At 45.4% G+C, this 17,328-nt stretch overlaps 2 non-coding genes across 2 annotated transcripts; both read right to left on the bottom strand.

Annotated features, from left to right (window-relative positions):
- Positions 1-11,297: 11,297 nt before the first annotated feature.
- Positions 11,298-11,370, bottom strand: trnaa-agc (transfer RNA alanine (anticodon AGC)). Its single transcript has one exon. It is a non-coding gene; the product is annotated as a tRNA-Ala (tRNA).
- Positions 11,371-11,652: 282 nt separating this feature from the next.
- trnay-gua (transfer RNA tyrosine (anticodon GUA)) lies at positions 11,653-11,738 on the bottom strand. Its single transcript is given in 2 exon segments — positions 11,653-11,688; positions 11,702-11,738. It is a non-coding gene; the product is annotated as a tRNA-Tyr (tRNA).
- Positions 11,739-17,328: the final 5,590 nt, after the last annotated feature.

Genomic DNA, 17,328 nt, shown 5'->3' with positions numbered 1-17,328 from the left:
GAAGCCAGAGGAGACCGACAGAGACATGGGAAGAACGTGCAGACTTCGCACAGTGACCCAAGTCGGAAATTGAACCTGGGTCCCTGGCACTGTGAGGCAGCAGTCTAACTAACCACTGTGCCACCCTGGAAAGATTACATAATTAATATGGGTCAGGGAAGTTGCAGAGGACATACAATAGAGAGGGTCTAAGAAACCGTGTGAGACAGATTGGTGACTTTGCCTTATCATTTTCTTTTTTTAATGCTTTCTGCAGCTATTCTTCTTTTGTTTGCTCTTTCATTTTTTTCCTGCCCAGCAACAACGATTGGCTGTCCAGTCTCGGATCACCAACCTCCTCTCCAAATCGTGGCTGCCAGTTACCTCATTCTGGCTTTTCCAACTCCTCCACTGCAGCAGAATTCTGCCCAGCTACTGTTGAAAGTCAGGCCACCAGGGAACATCAGCCTGGATTTTGTGGGGGTAATGATGGTGAAGCTATGAATGTTCCATCAGTGAGATTAGCAGCTATTTCTATGTGTACTACAGTGTAGCAATCCAAAAGTTATGTGGAAGGGATCTGAATATTGACGTAACTTTTTAAATGATTACATTTAGTTTAAATTACTTTAAAAATCTTTCCAATATCATTAAGTGACTTTTAAAAATATATATAACTTGATGACTTTATAAAATAACTGCTCAAGTTTATCTGTTTTATAATTACCTATTGTTCAAATTTATATTTGACATTTTTAATGTGATTATATTCAGATTTATATAAAATCCTGTGTACATACATATGACAGGTACTGTGACAGCATAGTTATGATAGATTATGTGGGCGTCTATTAATTGCATCACATTGTTGCAATCCAGTTAACCAGGACTGTTCACAGTTAAAGAGAAATACGGACAGCTATTTTAACCAACAGAAGTAATCCGCAAGGTTTCAAGCCTTTCAAACAAAACACAAACTTTATAGTGCATAGAACAAATTAAACAAAACAAATGTGATCAAGCTAACACTATAGTTTGTACCCACGTTTGCCAGGCCCATAGGTTTACTTCTTACTTGCCCCCTACCCACCCCGAGAATTATCTTACCTGTTACGATATCTTAAAGTTATTTATTTCCTTAGGGAACAACTATAAGTTTGCCAAAGTCCTCTGGAGAATTCTCTTCAACTCCAGCTATTCTCAGAGATGAAACTGACATGCATCATCTCTTTACTGTGAATGTCTCAAGTCCCCTATTCTGATTACTTTCCAGTACATCTAAGCTAATTCAACTGATTACTTTCGCTTGCAATAAGACTCTGTGAAGCCCACTATAGATTTTCCCACTAGTTTTAAACTGGGCAATCTTCAAGCTTTTGTTCCCTCATAACATTCAAACTGAGATCAAGCTTCATCCACATTCCATGCAGTCAATGATGACATTAGTTCTTTACTCTGCTTATAGTGGAGGTCTATTTAAGTGTCATTTATTTTGGCTAACTTCTCTTAGTGAGCTGCAAACTGCATACACCAGCCCAACCTTCAACTAAAAAACTATCCCAGCAAACACACAGATAAATTGAAACCAGCGAACCTTCTTAAGCTCCACCCATCTCCATAGTGACTTAACATACTCCAAACTTTAGGTCAACTATTCATGATTTACAATTTCTTCTTTGATCTGATGAAGTAAATAGGTTTTACCACCTTTCGGGGTCCACTGGATGTTTTAAAATAATTTAGATCCAACTCCCTAAAAACATCTCTTTGGACTGCTCTTGTGCTTCCAAGCATTTCAGACATCACCGGCCGGATTCTTCAACCTCGCCCGCAGCTGGGATTCTCTGGTCCCGCAGCAGTGAATGGAGATTTGGTTGAATGCCAAATTCTCCATTCTCGTCAGCAGCAGTGGCAGCGGGGTGTGAATAGTTGGAGAATTCTGGCCCACATCTCCAGCTCTTTAGTTAAGTAATCTCACCTGCTGTTCCATAGCTCTTACCTTTCTAGCTGTTGATCCTTTAAGACCCCAATCTACAATGTAATCAGCTCCAAGCTTGCTTTAGTTGCATTTGTCATGTTTCCCACAGTTAAATTTTAATTTCTAAAACTAAAATTCCATGAACCATCAATTAAGTATTCGCACCAACATGTTCTGCCCTTTCCATACACAATTAAAGAACAATGGAGAGCTATATTGGAGTTTACAACATGAGGGAACCATCCTGCTTGAACAGTGAAATTCTCATTCCGAGCCCCCAGCCATCATTGTATCAGGTAAGTGGCCACATGAGGTTGAGGTCAGCAATGAATACCATTGCTTAGCCACTGAACATAAAATCCAGGCCATTCTAGAGAAATGTTCAGGGCCTTAGGGGAAGGACAGGGGAGTGGGATTAACTGAGTTGGTCTTGCAGAGTCAGTACCGACATGATGAACAGAGTGGACTCCTCCTCATGCTATAACGTGAGATTTTATGAATACAAGAACATTTTCTACAGACTGTTATCCAATGTCTGATTAACACTGGTGTCACAGGATGGCAAATCTGTCAAAATTGCAAGCTGAGAAGTTTGAGGGAAGTTTGTTTGTGAAAACAATGATGAAATAAACAGTTTTGAAGAAGACTTGAAAGTCAGGATGATGAGCCTCCGACTGTATGTAATTGGTAAGGAAAGGATGTCCCAAGGCATGGTACATTGGGGAGACCATGCGGACGCTACAACAATGGATGAATGGACACCGCTCGACAATCACCAGGCAGGAATGTTCCCTTCCTGTCAGAGAACACTTCCTGAAGAACACTTCAGCAGTCAAGGGCATTCAGCCTCTGATCTTCAGGTAAGTGTTCTCCAAGGCGGCCTTCACGACACACAATGCAGAATCGCTGAGCAGAGACTGAGAGCCAAGTTCTGCACACATGAGGACGGCCTCAACCGGGATCTTCAGTTCATGTCACACCATCTGTAACCCCAACAACTTGCCTGGGCTTGCAAAATCTCACTAACTATCTTGGCTTGAGACAATACACATCTCTTTAACCTGTGCTTAACCCTCTCTCCACTCACATTGTCTGCATCCGTAAAGACTTGATTAACTGTTAAGACTCGCATTCCAACCATTATCTTGTAATTGAGTTTGTGTCGATATATTGTTGGGATGTCTTGTTGAAGTTGTACAAGACATTGGTAAGGCCACACTTGGAATACTGTGTGCAATTCTGGTCACCCTATTATAGAAAGGATATTATTAAATTAGAAAGAGTGCAGAAAAGATTTACTAGGTGCTGCCGGGACTTGATGGATTGAGTTATAAGGAGAGGCTGAATAGACTGGGACTTTTTTCTCTGGAGCGTAGGAGGCTGAGGGGTGACCTTATAGAGGTCTATAAAATAATGAGGGGCATAGACAAGGTAGATAGTCAATATCTTTTCCCAAAGGTAGGGAAGTCTAAAGCTAGAGGGCATAGGTTTAAGGTGAGAGGGGAGAGATACAAAAGTGTCCAGAGGGGCAATTTTTTCACACAGAGGGTGGTGAGTGTCTGGAACAAGCTGCCAGAGGTAGTAGTAGAGGCGGGTACAATTTTATCTTTTAAAAAGCATTTAGATAGTTACATGGGTACGATGGGTATAGAGGGATATGGGCCAAATGCAGGCAATTGGGATTAGCTTAGGGGTTTTAAAAAAAAAGGGCGGCATGGACAAGTTGGGCCGAAGGGCCTGTTTCCATGCTGTAAACCTCTATGACTCTATGACTCTATATGCCCTGTTTGCGAAACAAATCCTGCACGCACCGGATGAAGGGGCAATGCTCCGAAAGCTCGTGCTACCAAATAAACTTGCTGGACTTTAACCTGGTGTGTGAGACTACTTACGGTAAGAAATGTGAAGAGGGATGTGGCTGATCAAACAGTTCTGACACATGCTTGCCCAATTGAATGGAAAATGTCAAGGAGGTGACTGGGGCAATTCTCTTTTATTTGATCACTAGGATTTAGTTTCATGTTTATCCTCAAACCCTGTGCCGGATTTAGGCATAAGCTAAACAAGCTACAGCTTATGGTCTGGAATGGGGGGGTGGGGGTGAGTTAATAGGTTGTAATGAACAAAGCATCGTAGCTGTGAGGGACAGCTCGGTGGATAGGATATTGGTATGTAGATAGGCTGGAAAATTGGGCGGGGATCCTGGATTCAGGATTCAATCCTGGACCGGGGAGCGGCGCGGGCTTGGAGGGCCGAAGGGCCTGTTCCTGTGCTGTATTGTTCTTTGTTCTTTGTTCTTAGGGCCTCACAAAATTTCAGAAAATTACCAAAATTACCAAAATCTATGAGAGAGATCAAGCCAGCCAAATGATAAGTATGTAATCAGTCAATGCATTCATTTGAAAATAATTTGTACTTTTCACTTTAAATACCTTGCTATTAAATAATTAAAAGGCATAATTATGTTTTCAATTTTTTTGTGGCGACCCAAGGTCCTGTTTTGGTACGTACCTTTGTGAGACCTTTTTGTGTAACTTTTTAACAAGGGGCCTCCAAGCTTTATATAGCTTAGGGCTTCACCAAGTCTAAATCCGGCACTGCTCAAACCAAAAGGCAGGAGGAATTCAGGTCAGGGAGAAAGAACTGAATCCCTCAGTTGGAAAAAATAGAAATGAGAAAAAGGGTCAAGAACAAACCTGTAAAAACTAAGACATATTAAGAACTGAAACTGCCTGAATAATCTTGCAAACTGTATGAAAACAATTTTAGTTACTGGAACAAAAAGGATTAGCTGAGCCAAAATGAGAAGATGATCTTCAAAGATGAAGTTGGCTGTTGATAGCATCTCCACATCATGACTACCATCGACATCGCAAACTGCCGGCTCCAAGTGGACGGCATCTCCACATCATGGATAGCAATCAGCCGCAGGGGTCTCAGAGAGAAAGCAAAACATCAAAGAAGAAGTCAGACAAGTGATACCAGGAAACTCAATCTGTACCCACATCAAGGGGTAGCCTTCATAGTTAAGTGGTTAAATTGTCAATGACAAATTTAACACAAATTGCGAACCTGCTAGCAGCCAAACATTAAGTGCCTCAGTGTCAAATTTTAATTTATAATAGACCTTTGAAGTGCCTTGGGACATGATTGAAATCTGAAATAAAAACAGAAAATGTTGGAAATACTCAGCAGGTCAGACAGAATCTGTGAAGAGAGAAAGAGAGAGAGTAAAATTAACATTTCTGATTGATTATTTTTCATCAGAAGTTTGTGATTTTGCTTTTCTTCACAGATGTTATGTGTTCCAGAATCTTCTGTATTTATATGCTATATAAATATAAGTTGCTATTGTTTTCCTTGATCTGATCTTTAAGGCAAAATTTTCCCTGTGAGCTCCAGAACCCTCCTGTCAGGCTCAAATGGAGCTCAGTCAGAACCCTGTACTATGTGGGGGAATAGTCACTCATCTGTGACATTCCCCCGGGCGGCCTGTTATCTCTGCCAAGATGTGGAGATGCCGGCGTTGGACTGGGGTAAGCACAGTAAGAAGTCTCACAACACCAGGTTAAAGTCCAACAGGTTTATTTGGTAGCAAATACCATAAGCTTTCGGAGCAATGCTCCTTCGTCAGATGGAGTGGTCTCTGTTCTCAAACAGGGGACAGACACAGAAATCAAATTACAGAATACTGATTAGAATGCAAATCTCTACAGCCAGCCAGGTCTTAAATGCACAGACAATGTGGGTGGAGGGAGCATTCAACACAGGTTAAAGAGATGTGTATTGTCTCCAGACAGTACAGCTTGTGAAATTGTGCAAGTCCAGGAGTCAAGCTGTGGGGGTTACTGATAATGTGACATAAATCCAACATCCCGGTTTAGACCATCCTCATGTGTGCGGAACTTGGCTATCAGTTTCTGCTCAGCGACTCTGCGCTGTCGTGTGTCGTGAAGGCCGCCTTGGAGAACGCTTACCTGAAGATCCAAGGCTGAATGCCCGTGACTGCTGAAGTGCTCCCCCACAGGAAGAGAACAGTCTTGCCTGGTGATTGTCGAGCGGTGTTCATTCATCCGTTGTCGTAGCGTCTGCATGGTTTCCCCAATGTACCATGCCTCGGGACATCCTTTCCTGCAGCGTATCAGGTAGACAACGTTGGCCGAGTTGCAAGAGTAGGTACCATGTACCTGGTAGATGGTGTTCTCACGTGAGATGATGGCATCCGTGTTGATGATCCGGCACGTCTTGCAGCGGTTGCTGTGGCAGGGTTGTGTGGTGTTGTGGTCACTGTTCTCCTGAAGGCTGGGTAGTTTGCTGCAGACAATGGTCTGTTTGAGGTTGCGTGGTTGTTTGAAGGCAAGAAGTGGGGGTGTGGGGATGGCCTTGGCGAGATGTTCGTCTTCATCAATGACATGTTGAAGGCTCCGGAGGAGATGTCGTAGCTTCTCCACTCCAGGGAAGTACTGGACGACGAAGGGTACTCTGTCCACCGTGTCCCGTGTTTGTCTTCTGAGGAGGTCGGTGCGGTTTTTCGCTGTGGCACGTCGGAACTGTTGATCGATGAGTCGAGCGCCATATCCTGTTCTTATGAGGGCATCTTTCAGCGTCTGGAGGTGTCTGTTGCGATCCTCCTCATCCAAGCAGATCCTGTGTATTCGGAGGGCTTGTCCGTAGGGGATGGCTTCTTTTACGTGTTTAGGGTGGAAGCTGGAGAAGTGGAGCATCATGAGGTTATCCGTGGGCTTGCGGTACAGTGAGGTGCTGAGGTGACCGTCCTTAATGGAGATGCGTGTGTCCAAGAATGCAACCGATTCCGGAGAGTAGTCCATGGTGAGTCTGATGGTGGGATGGAACTTGTTGATGTCATCATATAGTTGTTTCAGTGATTGCTCACCATGACTCCAAAGGAAGAAAATGTCATCGATGTATCTAGTGTATAGCATCGGTTGAAGGTCCTGTGCGGTGAAGAAGTCTTGTTCGAACCTGTGCATGAAGATGTTGGCATATTGAGGTGCGAATTTGGTCCCCATGGCTGTTCCGTGTGTCTGGATGAAGAACTGGTTGTTGAAGGTGAAGACATTGTGATCCAGCATGAAGCGGATGAGTTGTAAAATTGCATCTGGAAACTGGCAGTTGACGGCATTGAGTACTGAGGCCGTTGCAGCAATGCCATCATCGTGGGGGATGCTGGTGTAGAGTGCCGAGACATCCATTGTGACGAGGAGTGCTCCTGGTTCAACTGCTCCATGTGTGTTGAGTTTCTGTAGGAAGTCTGTAGTGTCGCGACAAAAGCTGGGGGTTCTTTGTACAATGGGTTTCAAGATGCCCTCGACATAGCCGGAGAGGTTCTCGCACAGGGTTCCGTTTCCTGAAACGATGGGACGGCCGGGTGTGTTTGCCTTGTGTATTTTTGGGAGGCAGTAGAGATCTCCAACGCGTGGAGTACGTGGGATGAGAGCACGGAGGGTGCTCTGAAGGTCCGGATCAAAGGTTTTGATCAGAGTGTTGAGTTGACGGGTGTGTTCTTTGGTCGGATCTGTGGGTAACTGTCTGTAGTGTTCCTCGTTGTTCAGTTGTCGGTACACTTCTTTGCAGTAATCCGTTCTGTTCCGTATGACGATGGCCCCTCCTTTGTCTGCTGGTTTGATGACAGTGTTGCGGTTGGTCTTGAGAGCGTGGATGGCGTTGCGTTGTGCTTGGGTGATGTTCGGTGCTGTCTTGTGAGTGCGGCAGATGAATTTGGTGTTGACGCACCTCCTGATGGCTTGGGCATACATGTCAAGTCGAGGGCAGCGGCCTTCCGGAGGAGTCCAATTCGACTCTTTCCTCTTCGGTTGCACTGCGGGTCTCTCTGTCTGCTGTTCCGGTTCATTAGCTGTCTCATTGTGTTCGCTGTTGGCCTCTTGGGGTTTGTGGAAGAACTCGCACAGCCTCATTCGCCTGATGAATTCCTCTGTGTCCGCTGCGAGACTGATGGGGTCTATTTTGGTAGTGGGGCAAAAGTTGAGCCCTCGGCTGAGAACTTCGATTTCATCTGGCTGAAGTGTGTAGTCCGATAGGTTGACAATGGACTTTCCTGCAGTGGTACTGTTTTCTACTGTGGTACCGGGGGAGGCTTGGTTGCTGCTGGTGGTGATGCCGAGTTTCTCAAGTTTCCTGTTCTTGGTGTGCATGTAGATGGTGTAGTTCCTTTGTCTCGTCTGCTTGGCAGAGTTTCGCAGCTGGTCTGCGTCCTGAGCGCAGGTTGAGACTATGGATTCGATCTTGGTTTCCAGGCTGCGGCGTTTGCTGTAGAGTTGGTGTATGAGGTGTTTGAGGAGGGTGAGAGAGGTGCGACGGCACAGTCTCTCAGCGTAGTCCGTGTTAAAGGTTGACCTGAGTGGGTTCGTGATCCGTAGTCCTTTCGGTATCTTGTCTGCTTTCTTGCATGTTTGTAGAAACTTGATGTCTGTGTCGATATACGCGATCTTCTTGGAGATCCTCTCCACTTGGAGCCGGCAGTTTGTGGCGTCGATGGTAGTCATGATGTGGAGATGCCAGCGTTGGACTGGGGTAAACACAGTAAGAAGTCTCACAACACCAGGTTAAAGTCCAACAGGTTTATTTGGTAGCAAATACCATAAGCTTTCGGAGCAATGCTCCTTCGTCAGATCTCTGTCAAGGACATGATTCCAGCATAAAGCCCTGGCATAGGACATTCCTGAAACCAGATAAGATCGGACCTCCTGTCCATACCTAAACCAGTCATCTGGGTAAAGGTTAAACATGATGTTCTAGCAAGTGAAAGGCCAGAAGCTGACTAACTTCATGGTGTTCAGACTGAAATGAGAGGAATCTACCTTGAGTATCACCCCCTTGCAAATTGAACATCTGAAAGGTGATTGTGCTTTACCTTTCACCAGCCTCTAGAAATAAAGTATATAAATGGGCTTTCTCAAGAGGGGATAAAAAAAACTTTGGATAGAGGATCTATACTTCTTGATCTGAATCTATGCTGGCTTTGGACTTACACTCGGGTAAAGAAGACCCAGAGTAGAAGAGCCTGTCACCTCCAACTCCAGAGATCAGCACCATGCTTCTTCTTCCACCCATCTGTCAGATCCAGGACCAGTGAACTGCTCTGAAAGGGTTGCTGGTTTATGGAGAACAGCATTTCCCTGCCTGCTTCTGATCTGGGACCAGTAAATTGTTCTCCACTGTTGTGTTGTATGCCTTTTCTGCATGTTTAGCTTATGAAGTGTTTCTAGACTTTTGCTTCTTGGTGAACCTATTTGAAACAAGCCCTTTTTCGTGTAAACTGTGACTCTCATGGTTGGATCTCATGGGATAAAGGGGGAGGTGGCTAGATGGGTGGAGAACTGGCTTGGTCACAGAAGACAGAGGGTGGTAGTGGAAGGGTCTTTTTCCGGCTGGAGGCCTGTGACTAGTGGTCCGCAGGGCTCTGTATTGGGACCCCTGCTGTTTGTGATTTATATAAACGATCTGGAAGAAGGTGTAACTGGGGTGATCAGTAAGTTTGCGGACGACACAAAATTGGCAGGACTTGCAGATAGTGAGGAGCATTGTCAGAGGCTACAGAAGGATATAGATAGGTTGGAAATTTGGGCAAAGAAATGGCAGATGGAGTTCAATCCTGATAAATGCGAAGTGATGCATTTTGGTAGAAATAATGTAGGGAGGAGCTATACGATAAATGGCAGAACCATAAAGGGTGTAGATACGCAGAGGGACCTGGGTGTGCAAGTCCACAGATCCTTGAAGGTGACGTCACAGGTGGAGAAGGTGGTGAAGAAGGCATATGGCATGCTTGCCTTTATAGGACGGGGCATAGAGTATAAAAGTTGGGGTCTGATGTTGCAGATGTATAGAACGTTGGTTCGGCCGCATTTGGAATACTACGTCCAGTTCTGGTTGCCACACTACCAGAAGGACGTGGAGGCTTTGGAGAGAGTACAGAGGAGGTTTACCAGGATGTTGCCTGGTATAGAGGGGCTTAGTTATGAGGAGAGATTGGGTAAACTGGGGTTGTTCTCCCTGGAAAGACGGAGGATGAGGGGAGACTTAATAGAGGTGTATAAAATTATGAAAGGCATAGATTGGGTGAACGGTGGGAAGCTTTTCCCCAGGTCGGTGGTGACGTTCACGAGGGGTCATAGGTTCAAGGTGAAGGGAGGGAGGTTTAACACAGATATCAGAAGGACATATTTTACACAGAGGGTGGTGGGGGCCTGGAATGTGCTGCCAGGCAAGGTGGTGGAGGCGGACACACTGGGAACGTTTAAGACTTATCTAGATAGCCATATGAACGGAGTGGGAATGGAGGGATACAAAAGAATGGTCTAGTTTGGACCAGGGAGCGGCACAGGCTTGGAGGGCCGAAGGGCCTGTTCCTGTGCTGTATTGTTCTTTGTTCTTTGTTCTTGTTCTTTGTTCTCGGACTAACTTTTACTCTCTCTCACCCAAGCCTAATTTCCCCTTCCCCACCCCAAAACTTTGATCATCCACTAAGAAAAACCCTCCCCATCCCATCCCATCCCCCTCCCATCCAATACATGTGACAATAACAAATCAAATCGAAGTACCCTCTGCCCCAATCTCCTGTCCACCATCCCCCAATGTTAACCTACTTAGAATTATAGACCGGAACTCTACCACCTCGCCCGCCACAGAATCGGCGTGGGCGACGGTTCGACAACGGAAATCTTTGTTGACCTCGGGTGGGAATTTTTGGATGAGACCGTAAAATCCCGTCATAGAGTTATAGAGGTTTACAGCGTGGAAACGGGCCCTTTGGCCCAACTTGCCCATGCCACTCTTTTTTTTTAACCACTGATTGTTCACTGTCCAGTATCTCCCAACTCAACCCCTGCACTGAACCCCACTCCAATCCCTTACCCACCATACACTAACACCCCCACTCTAATCCCCAGTTTGCTCTCTATCTCCTCACCGCCCCCTTCTTCATTCTCTTCCAACTCCTCACTCTTTTCCTCAGAACCCCACATTCTCTCCCACCCACCCTGCCCATTTATTTCTCCATCAGCCACTCCTGTTTCAAGTGGAGACTGGCTTTCTGTAGAGAGAGCTGGTGAAATTGGTAGTTAATTGGTGGAGGGGCTGGTGTTGGAAAATCATTGTGTCCCATTCCAGGGGCATTGACAACCTTTCTTGGTTTCCCATGCCTGCGCCACCTCTGTTCCTGGGCCATTTAGGCTATCCACACATGCCAAAATTGAGAGCATATCATAAGAACAGAAGAAGCATACTTTCCAATTGAAGGTGATTTTAATTGTATTGGACAGCACTGATAGAAAATCAATGCCCTTTGCGGAAGAAAAATTGGAGGATGCGGGCATCGATCCCGCTACCTCTCGCATGCTAAGCGAGCGCTCTACCATTTGAGCTAATCCCCCGTACAGCAATGAGGACACGAAAATGGCTGAAGAATGAATACCAACTGCAGTCACTACCTCAGGGTGAACATAGGGAGGCGCTGCCTCGGCCTCCGCGTGCGCTGCTATTCCACGAGTCCGAAAGAGTGGGGGAGGCATTTCATTACGGCGTCCTTCACCCCGGCCCAAATCTGATTGTTCACCGGCGGAGGCAGTATCGTTCTGCTCCCATGGCTAATTAATTCTCCTTCCAGGCTGCCCGTGTCGCTATCGAGAAGTTGGGGGGGAAAATAAAAAAAAATGTCCTTCGAGCCGGAATCGAACCAGCGACCTAAGGATGGCCACGGAACAGCTACAGTCCTCCGCTCTACCAGCTGAGCTATCGAAGGCGCTGGTGAGCGATCTGCCCTCGCGCTCTGATGTGTGCACAGAGCCGACGAGTCATCATTCTGTTCGCGCCATTCACATTTTATCAATGAGCCAGGACGCAGGCGCAGTTAACCCTTCCACTACACGCGCCATGTCCTGAGCAGTGTTGCAATTTTGAGATGTGCCCAGAGTTCATTGAACATTAAAACATTCTGCAAATGGACGAGGAAATTGTAGCCGCTTGAAAGTTAGATTTCAGGTCGGTGGTCATGGACACTGGTGGGGTAGGAGGAAGGGAATGACTGAAAGGTGTGAAGTGCAGCACCTGCTCCACCACGTGGAAGGGTCCAGGAGGGTCACTGCAGATGAAGCAGCAGTTGCTTAGCTCAAGTGTCAGGTAGCAATGGAGCGAGTGCTCAGAGCTTTGGAGAAGGAAGAGTAATAGCCTACGGTCAGATTTCATATTAGAGCAACAAGGTGCACAAGGGATTAGGACAGGGAACACTGCAGCAAGAAATAGTTAGGCAGGAGTCCTGCTCATTTATATATATATAAAGAGCAGTCGGTCTAACACCATTGTGTACCTTCCTCAGGTCTGATAAACAATCTTTCATCTCTGCTTTCTGTCCCTTAGCCAATTTTTATTCATTCTCCCTTTAGTCACATCGGCTTTAATTTTGCTACAAATCTATAATGTGATATTTTTTCAAACTTCTTTTGAAAGTCCAAGCCACACTACTCTAGCTTACTCCATAAAATAACTGAATTAAATTGATCAAATTCATTCTGACTTGCAGGAAGTCCGATTTTAATAGGATAAGACAGGCTCTGGTCAAAGTGGACTGGGAGCAACCACTTGGAGGAAAATAAGTGAGAGTCATTTTAAAAAGGAAATAGAGAGAAAGCCAACATGTTCCCATAAAGATACAAGGTGGGACCAAAATTCCAGAGAACCCTGGATGTCAAGGAAATACGGGATTGGATAAGGAAAAAAAGGAAGGCTTTTGATTTGAATTGATTTGACTTAATATTGTCACAAATATTAGTATACAATGAAAAGCATTGTTTCTTACACACTATACAGACAAAGCATGCCATACATAGAGAAGGAAAGGAGAGGGTGTGGAATATAGTGTTACAGTCATAGCTAGAGTGTAGAGAAAGATCAGGCTAATATGAGGTAGATCCATTCAAAAGTCTGATGGCAGCAGGGAAGAAGCTGTTCTTGAGTCAGTTGGTACGTGACCTCAGACTTTTGTATCTTTTTCCCGAAGGAAGAAGGTGGAGGAGAGTATATCCGGGGTGCGTGGTGTCCTTAATTATGTTGGCTGCTTTTCCAAGGCAGCGGGAAGTGTAGACAGAGTCAATGGATGGGCGGTTGGTTTGCGTGATGGACTGGGCTTCATTCACGACCTTTTGTCGTTTCTTGCAGTCTTGGACAGATCAGGAGCCATATCAAGCTGTGATACAACCAGAAAAAATCCTTTCTATGGTGCATCTGTAAAGGTTGATGAGCGACATAGCAGACATGCCAAATTTCCTTAGCCTCCTGAGAAAGTAGAGGCGTAGCTGGGCTTTCGTAACCATAGTGTTGGTGTGAAAGGACCAGGACAGGTTGTTGGTGATCTAGACACCTAGAAACGTGAAGTTCTCAACCATTTCCATTTCATCCCCGTTGATGTAGACAGGGGCATGTTCTTCACTATGCTTCCTGAAGTCGATGACTATCTCCTTTGTTTTACTGACATTTATTTGGCAGATACAGGAGGCTGAAAACAGTGGATGCTCTAAGGAGTATGGAGAGTGCAGAGGGGTACTTAAAAAATAAATTAGGGGGTCAAAGAGGGAGCATGAAAAAACACAGGCGGGCAAAATAAATGAAAATCCCAAGATGTTTTATAAGTATATTAAGGGCAAGAGGGTAACCAGAGAAAGAGTAGGGCCCATGAGAGACCAAAGTGGCAATCTGTGTGCGGAGCCAAAAGACGAAGGTGAGGTATTAAATAAGTAGCTTGCATCTGAGTTCACCATGGAGAAGGACAATTTAGGTACAGAAAGCAGGGAGGAGCTCTGTGATATAATTAAAAGCTCTGTGATATAATTAAACAGATTAGCATTGAGTGGAAGGAGGTGTTAGCGATCCTAGAGGGCTTAAAAGTGGGTAATTCCCAGATGAGATGTATCCTAGACTGCTGTATGAGGCAAGAAGGAAGATTGCAGGGGCTGTGACACTAATCCTTTCTGGCTGCAGGAGAGGTCATGATGTGGAGATGCCGGCGTTGGACTGGGGTAAGCACAGTAAGAAGTCTCACAACACCAGGTTAAAGTCCAACAGGTTTATTTGGTAGCAAATACCATAAGCTTTCGGAGCACTGCTCCTTCGTCAGATGGAGTGGATATCTGCTCTCAAACAGTGCACAGACACAGAAATCAAGTTACAGAATACTAATTAGAATGCGAATCTCTAAAGCCAGCCAGGTCTTAAAGGTACAGACAATGTGGGTGGAGGGAGCATTCAACACAGGTTAAAGAGATGTGTATTGTCTCCAGACAGAACAGCTAATGAGATTCTACAAGCCCAGGAGGCAAGCTGTGGGGGTTACTGATAATGTGACATAAATCCAACATCCCGGTTTAGGCCGTCCTCATGTGTGCGGAACTTGGCTATCAGTTTCTGCTCAGCGACTCTGCGCTGTCGTGTGTCGTGAAGGCCGCCTTGGAGAACGCTTACCTGAAGATCCAAGGCTGAATGCCCGTGACTGCTGAAGTGCTCCCCCACAGGAAGAGAACAGACTTGCCTGGTGATTGTCGAGCGGTGTTCATTCATCCGTTGTCGTAGCGTCTGCATGGTTTCCCCAATGTACCATGCCTCGGGACATCCTTTCCTGCAGCGTATCAGGTAGACAACGTTGGCCGAGTTGCAAGAGTAGATACCGTGTACCTGGTAGATGATGTTCTCACGTGAGATGATGGCATCCGTGTCGATGATCCGGCACGTCTTGCAGAGGTTGCTGTGGCAGGGTTGTGTGGTGTCGTGGTCACTGTTCTCCTGAAGGCTGGGTAGTTTGCTGCGGACAATGGTCTGTTTGAGGTTGCGTGGTTGTTTGAAGGCAAGAAGTGGGGGTGTGGAGATGGCCTTGGCGAGATGTTCGTCTTCATCAATGACATGTTGAAGGCTCCGGAGGAGATGCCGTAGCTTCTCCGCTCCGGGGAAGTACTGGACGACGAAGGGTACTCTGTCCACTGTGTCCCGTGTTTGTCTTCTGAGGAGGTCGGTGCGGTTTTTCGCTGTGGCGCGTCGGAACTGTCTATCGATGAGTCGAGCGCCATATCCTGTTCTTATGAGGGCATCTTTCAGCGTCTGGAGATGTCTGTTGCGATCCTCCTCATCCGAGCAGATCCTGTGTATTCGGATGACTTGTCCATAGGGGATGGCTTCTTTTACGTGTTTAGGGTGGAAGCTGGAGAAGTGGAGCATCATGAGGTTATCCGTGGGCTTGCGGTACAGTGAGGTGCTGAGGTGACCGTCCTTAGGAGAGGTGCCAGAGGACTGGAAGACATCGAATATGGTACCATAATTCAAGAGAAGTGGAGAAAAACCAGGTAATTATGGGTTCGTAAGTCTAACATCCATGGTGGCGAAATTATAGGTAAAAGGTCTCGGGGAATGAAATGATCTCCATTTGGGAGAGGCAGAGATAACTCAAGGATAGTCACCATGGCTTTGTCAAGGGGAGATCATGTCTAACAAATTTGATTGAATTTTTCGAGGAGGTGACAAGGTGTATGGATGCCATTGATGTAGACTTCAGTAAGGCTTTTGACAAAGTTCCACATGGGAACAGTAAGAGCTCTTGGAATCCAGGGCAATTTGGCAAATTGGATCCAAAATTGGCTTTGTGGCAGGAGGTATAGGATGTTGTGGGTTTGCTGTGTGGGTTGTGATATTGGCTGCTTGGTAGTTTGGCTCCTGGAATGTATGGTGAGCACATCATCCTGTTGGGAGGAGATTCTTGTCCTCCTCCGAGATATCCCAGCTATGGATGCCTGGGCGATTCTTCCTCCTGTTGCTAGGGTTTCCTTTATGGGGGAAAAATGGGTTGGTGGTGGGGTCTGAATAACATCTCAGATGTGACTGGAGAAAGGGGAAGTTTGTTTTGTTTGAAGCCCAGGGGTGACGCGAATACTCCTGGCCTGTCAACCCTTCTTTTAACTGTGTCATTGTTCTATGCTTACTTTGGCCGGATAGGGTTATAGGGCAGTAGCATCTTTGATTATCCTTTCCCAGACCCTGCAGAGTATATACTAGATGAGGGTGCAGACTGTCCTCCCCTTTTGGGGACTTCTGGACAAACCTCCTTCTTGAGGTTTAAATTCCCATGTGGGGATAGTATCCTGTTGTTTACAGGGCCTGAGTGTGAACCCAAAACTGGGGCTCCGCATTATCTGAGTTTCTCCTGTGAGGTTATGTGGTTATGTTCCTGAGATCCTCCATGTGAGAGTGCAGAGTGTCAAATCACATCTTGTATCTTTGATCTTATCCTGGTGTTCCTCTCTCCCTCTGGGGTTTCCTTTCATTATCTGGGTCAGGTAATGAATATAGATTCTGATTTATTATATTTGGCCCCAATGGGTATCCATCATCTTGTTAGGCGAAGATTATATCTTTCCTCAAGATATCCCATCTGTGGGTGTCTTGACGATTTTTTCTCTCTCAGTTGGTGGGGAAATGGGTTAAATTTCCCGGCTGAGCAGATAAATGAGGCTTATTTTGTGGTGAGCCCAAGCATGGTGTGAGAATCTTTGACTTATTGGCTCTTCTTTTCTCTGGATCAATATCCCTTACTTTCTTTGGATGTATAGGCAAGAATAGCAGCTATTTGAAAATTTGCACTTAGATAAGGTGTGGAGATTATATTATAGGTTTAGGTCTTCCTGATGGAATGTATTCTGTTATTTGTGGGGTCCTGGGTAAGTTTAGTTACCTAGGCTCTGTTTTATCTGTACTCTTCCCATGAGGTTATATAGCTCTGCTCCTGTTATCCTGTGTGTGAGAATGTACACTGTAATGCCATGTCTTGGTTTTGGGGTTGTATCCTGATGTTCCCCTTTTTCTGTTGTATCCTTTCATTTTTTGGAGGTTTTGAGGTGCTATTTGAGGCTCCAATTGGTTGTACTTGACTCAGTAGGGACTCCCTAATGCTATGTAGCTTGGTCCTTGTTATCCTGTGTGTGATAGTGTGCACCATTGTGCCATGTGCTCATGGCTTCATCGTGTTAGCCTGATATACCCTACTCTGTATAATACCCTTCATTATCCATATGGAGGTGCCAATTGCGATTACAATTATGATTATAATGAACTGTAATTGATATTCCAAACCAATTGCTATATTTGGTCTTTTCTGTATGTATATGTGGAAAAATGATTATGCTGTACTGTACCAATCCTTGAAGGTTTGTTGCACTGTTTGTAAAAATGGGGTATAATCTACAATAAAAATATTTTAAAAAATACTCTCCCTCCTTAACTGCTCACTACCCAATCACAATACACTCCTCTATCAGGTACACATTACTCCACCAAATTTTTGCTACTTCATCCTCAAA

The sequence above is a fragment of the Mustelus asterias genome, chromosome 5, assembly GCF_964213995.1.
Source record: "Mustelus asterias chromosome 5, sMusAst1.hap1.1, whole genome shotgun sequence".
NCBI classification, from domain to species: Eukaryota; Metazoa; Chordata; class Chondrichthyes; order Carcharhiniformes; family Triakidae; genus Mustelus; species Mustelus asterias.
The sequence above is the reverse complement of the archived record's forward strand: the minus strand, read 5'-3'. Positions and strand labels throughout refer to the sequence as shown.